The sequence below is a fragment of the Magnolia sinica genome, chromosome 1, assembly GCF_029962835.1.
Source record: "Magnolia sinica isolate HGM2019 chromosome 1, MsV1, whole genome shotgun sequence".
NCBI classification, from domain to species: domain Eukaryota; kingdom Viridiplantae; phylum Streptophyta; class Magnoliopsida; order Magnoliales; family Magnoliaceae; genus Magnolia; species Magnolia sinica.
Genome location: NC_080573.1, coordinates 49983510 through 49989701, shown reverse-complemented (window position 1 = coordinate 49989701; position 6192 = coordinate 49983510).

Sequence of the window (6192 nt, the reverse complement as noted above, 5' to 3'; positions counted from 1 at the left end):
TCATTCTGTTGTTACTGGTGTTCATGTATGTCTTCCACCTCTTATTTGTTACATTATCATTTAGTTTCTTCTCCATCCTGGTCACAGTGATATTCCCTTTGCATTTCTGATGACCTCACTAGCTACTCATAGTCGTGTGGTTATGCCTATTGGAGAAGCTCATATTAATCATTTACCCTTCAACAATTCAAACATTAATAAGATGAATCTAAGGTTGGCTCCTGGCCAAGTTGATGGGGGTGCTGGAGGAGTTGCTGAAGAAATTGGAGAGGAAGATGCTTTGCCTCCTGATGATGTTAATATGGATGACTTGTTTAATGAGATAGAATTAGATTCTGCGGCTGATCCAGATTTTTAACCTTCTGATTTTGATTAGAGATTGCGATCCCTAGAGGAAAAGATGGAAAGTCTGCATGTGTCCCAGGAAAATCAATTCAAATACATGCACAAATACCTTAGTCGCATTAACAAGGGACTTACATCAGATAGATCCATCTATTCGTGCTCCATCGTATGGATCTGACTAGCCTTTTATTTTATTCTGGACATGTATTAACTCTTTCTATTCTTTGTGTGTTTGGATAATTCTTAGTCTTATACTTTTACTTCTTACTATATGGACATGATGTTATGCCTTAAGTTGATATTATGATTGTCATGGTGATGCTCTTTCCTTTCTTATTTCATTTCATCTCTTATCTTTATATTTCTTTCCTTTGTCATATTGTGACAAAAAGGGGGAGAAATTGTGGAGATGATTTTGTGATTGTGGAAATGGAATGTAGGGATGTATGATTTTATATATATATATATAGGTTTTGCAAATCATCTCTCCTGGATTGAGGGGGAGTATTGGAATGAGGGGGAGATGTGAACTATTGATCATTTGTTGCTCATATAGTGCATGATTCGTTTTATGCATGTAACTGGTGCATGATTCTTTATTGTGCATGATTCTTTATTTGGTTTTGTCACAAATTTCATAATTGGGGAGATTGTAAATGCTATAGTATAAATCTAGCACCTGAAGAGTTGTTAAATTTTGTTGTGCCAAACCATTTAGAATTTGTATCATGCTTTGAGTTGAATTGATCAGGTTCATACATTTTAAAGTTGTCTACATCTTCATCGAACTTGCCTACATTTTCAAGTTGAACAGAAGATTGTTGAAGTTCATGGTTTCAAGCTCAAATTCAAGAACTAAGGCTCAAGAACTCGCGTTCAAGTTTGAAGTTCAAATGCTATATGCTAAAGACTCAAGAACTCAAACGTAAGTCAAGCTTAAGTTCAAGAGATCGAACTTAAGCTTCTCGTATCACAGGAATTTAAGGTTCTGAAGCAAATGATGTTTCAATGGTTCCAACTCACAAACAAGGTATGGATGACCCTAGATTGACCATAGGTTGAGTCATATTCATTGCATATTTTATATGGGTCATTTCATAAGTTTATAAGTCATTTTCTCGACTAGTCTTAGTCCTTGTTCGACTAGTCCAACTACTAGCTTGACTAGTTTAAGAGTTTTCTCGACCAGTCCAAGGTTTGTTGCAATTTTTTAAAATTTTCTGTTGGACTCTCAACCAGTCTTGGAGATTGCTTGACCAGTTGAGTGAACAGTGCTCGACCGGTCATGCAGGCTCGACTCAAAGTCTAGCAAGCTTTTCTTGTCCCACTCGACCAGTCGAGTAGGCCACTTGACCGGTCGAGCATGCCACTTGACCAGTTGAGTAACGATCTCGAGCATAACTCAGCTCCCGAGTTCCAAAACATCACTTATGCAACATAATTAATGAATGATGTATGTTGACTGTATTAGCACATAAACATGGGATAGATTAAGCCAAAACGCAGATATGATTCAGGGATAAGTGAATAAAGCAAGCGGAAGACTTATAGTAAAAATGTGTACAAGTGTAAATCCCTGAATTACATATACAACCAGATCGTGTAAAAGTGTTATTTAACAAAGTTATAAGTATCAAATTACATCATTTCAATCCCCAAAATATCCCAGGAATCCCGCGCATCAGACCAAGGCTCGCTAGAACCCGTCTGAAAACTGCATATAGGAGAAGGCAGCCTCGTCGTCATCCAGCTCCCGCTCTGCCTCAGACGTCGCATCCACATCTGCAACATCAGGGCCTAAGACAGAGTCTGGTGGGTGTGAAACACCGCCCCAGAAACGTGGGAGTGAGTGATCAACTCAGTGGAACAATAAGGCACTGGTTAACATGCTATCAGTTCAATCAAACAGTAATGATAAAGCAGGACAATTAAATAAATCCTAAGTACTCTTATTAATGCAGGTATGAATGCAATATGATGCGTGCCCTCACACGTACACCCTCAGCGTCTTCATCTTACGTTACGCATGACATCGCCTCAAAGTGCGCCACATCTACAAAGCACATGCAAATGCGGTGCATGGTTATGATTACCAAGTTGTTATTAGTCCATTTCACACAACAGGATTGGGAAGCTAAGATACCTTCCTCATATCACCATCCAAACAGTGATCCATACTAGGGTCGTCAATCCTAGACATTGCATACGATCATATAGTTGAGGTCGTAGCAAAGGGCTCGTCACCAATCAATGCACGCCTTTCATGCCTTTACTACCACAGATCGGCTCGTCACCTCCTTGCGGTATCCGGTATGCTCGAGGTCACTACAAAGGGCTCGTCACCAATCAATGTAGGCCGACAAAGACGAATATAGTGTCCCATACCACCATAATCGGCTCACGAGATTAAGTTGCTCACTTTGGTCACTACGGGAGGCTCGTCACCCCAGGGTATGACGGCTCGACCACGGTGTCCCATACCACCATGTCCGGCTCATGAGTCTTAGCGGATCAGGTACCATGGTTATTAGGATTTCACTGGTAAGTTCGGTACCCTAGATTCAAGCAGTAGCGTCCATACATGGTTAACATACACTGGACAATCGGGTTAGTTGACGAACTCGACTAGCACGAGCGCACGTTGAATTGAACGACATGGAGTGCGCAAACACTCCGCGTGGTCGAACCACTGCCGACAACTCTAATACGACTCGGGTTCGTCTAATGCGTCTCACGTGGCGAAAGCAATCTCAACCACGACCATAGGGTCAATTACCGATTTCCTGGACTAAGGCATAGTCCCAAATACATTACACTACTACAGATATTCATATGGAATGTAAAACAGTAATGGAACAATAACTCAAATCATGGTGCATACACATCTGAAGAATATCAACTTAACATAAATGTAAGCATAGGAATGCTTGAATTTAAATAACTTGGAATGTAAATGCATAAAGGAAATCATGCGCATCCATAGAAGTATTGAGAACCACTTCTCAACGCCTGCATTTAGTGTAATCAGTTACACGTAGACCATTCATGCATTTCTACAAACACTTAGCATACAAGGAACAACATACATGACGTATGTTGGAATACATGTACTTAGGCAATTCCCTTTACCAAGGAGTTGTCATACATGCATCTAGCATACATACATGACCAATAATCATGGCAAGCACAAGTGCGTATTTTATACGTATACGGTACTTTATAAATACACTTAGAATACACAAATCTCAATATAGCACATGCATATCAGGAAAGCAATGTAAACATAACATTTGACATGTGAAATCTCATCCATAACAAGAATAAATCACTAACTGGGATTGAAAGCCTTGAAAACCATAACCTATACACTTAAAGTCCGCACCTTAAGCAAAGAAAGAACGACCGAACCGATTTAGACGAGTTGTCTTCGTCAACGGCGCAAGAATACCCTAAAATAAGGATAGAAATGAGATACAACAACACCAAGTCTAATCTAAGCTCTAACACAGGTTAGGGTTAGGTTAACTTACCCCAAAAGAACTCAGAATCGCCAAAGGAACGATTCAAAGTGAAGATTCAAAGGTGAAGAAGAACAAGGAAGAATCAAGGTGATTCACCAACTAATCTCTCTCACTTCCTCTCTCTTTTCCACTCTCTTTCCAAGCTAGGGTTAGAGAAAATTCGTATGGAAATGAGAGCTAGGGTTTAAGGACTATATATAGACCTTAAAATGATGGAAATAACCCCAGGGTCAAGGTATACTTAGGTTATAACCAAAGCACGCCTTTCTCGATCCAACGAAGCACTTCTGGTGGGCCTATAACCACGAAAGGTCGGACTTAAGCTCACTGACCATGGATCTAGGTCAGTGTAACGCCCTGAAATTCTTCAGATCAACCGTGGCGGACCACACTCAATTCAACGGTCACGGAAAGTCGATCGGTCCACAAGCACTAGGATATGCCTGGGCCAACCATCCCGATCGGAGGGTGAAATTGGGTCCAGAATCCAACGGTCGATAGCTTAAAATCGTCGCGCAAGCGTCACGACGACTCAATTTCATAAAAAGCTTAATAAATTCCAACCGCTCTCACACTCTTCACTCCGAACTCAACCAAATCGACCGAGAAATCCGATCGACTTGATTTTTGAGGTGAAGACCAAGCCCAACTCGGTGATAATGCCTAAGATCATCGCTATCGGACTTTCGACGCGTGGTCAGTCCGATCCAGATCTTCCAAAAATTCCTCGAACAACCGGATTTAGCGATGGATCCCAGATTTCACAGTAACGTAGCGCTCACTAATCTACACGTTTAGAGCCATGCGCAGATACAATTTAAAGTGATTGATGCGAGTTTCACAAGCAATCGAGTAAAGCGCTAATTACCCCAAAACAACTACTTAAGGAAAGATTAGCACAAACGGTCGAGCATGCCACTTGACCAGTTGAGTAACGATCTTATCTTATCATGACAAAAAATTTAAAATTTAGTTGGTCCTTCGACTAGTCGAACCGACCCTTAGACCAGTCGAGTGAACAGCTTGTTAACCTATAAATAGAGCACGAATTTCAGAGTTTGTTCATTCATTCTAAGCTAAATCAAGACACCACTCTGAGAGATAAGTTTGTGATTTTATTAAGCTATATTATGCTCATTTTAGATTCTCTTTATTAGCTTTTGTAATTTGATTTTGTGATCTTCATTCCAATCTTATATTAAAGAATGGATTTGTGTTTTACCCTTTCTTGAGATCAAAATCAAATCAAGCTAGCTCAGGTTGATTTAATTAAAAATTATTTAGAACTAGAACCTTTTCATTTATAAGACTGGACATTGAACATCTTCGTCTACATCGGATTGGTTCTACCGGGCTTCTTCAAAAGGAGAATTTCCAGATAAGTATCCTTTATATTTTGTATATCCCTTTTGGTTTGTGATGTTGTGCCAGGAAAATATCATTTTTGGTTTTATCTGAGGTAATCCAGAAAATCTCAGAGTGTGGGGTTTTTATAATTGTGTAAGCCTAACTAAAGACACAATTAAGGTTTTAAGGTGAACCTTGGAAAACCTTTTTGATAGTCAAACGCTAATATCCCCAGGGAGTGGATATTAGGAGTGGAGTTGTTGTGTGGCTATTTTCTAATAGTTGGTGTACACACTAACAAACCACTATAATTCCCAGAGTTGTGGTGGATGATTGAATGTGCTTATGTATGTGAATGTTGTAATTTATTTTGAGCATTTGTGGTGAATGGTGTAATTTATTTTATGCATTTGTGGTGAATGTTGTAATAACTTAGTTTATTTTCTTTGCCTCTTTATTAGTTTGGGTTTTTGATACTTACAAACGTTCTAGTAAGGTTGTCCTGCCATAAGCCTCTGGCTTTTGGTGTTAGGTTGTCCTTAGAACTAAGTTTGTATCAACCTCTCAAGACTAGTGCATTTGAGGTTGTTATTCATGTGTGCTTCTTTCCTTTTTGATTGTGCAATCTATCTTTATATTCCACATTTATTTTTAATTTGGCATTGTACTATTCAACCCCCCTCTAGGACGTTTAGCTTGGCCTTTTCAATCACAATGGGCCTCATATACATCAAGGTAGGCCGCAACAAAGGGCCTCATGTACATCAAGGTAGGCCACAACAATGGGCCTCATATACATCAAGGTAGACCCATCGTCCTAACTAGAATATCTACACCATTCATCTATTATGAGAGATCATTTTAGAGCATTACCCACAAAAAATGAATCATATCGGAAGATCATCTGGACCATACCACAAATAGCAGTGGAGATAATGATTTTCCTGCTTAAAATTTACAGGACCCACCATCATGATTA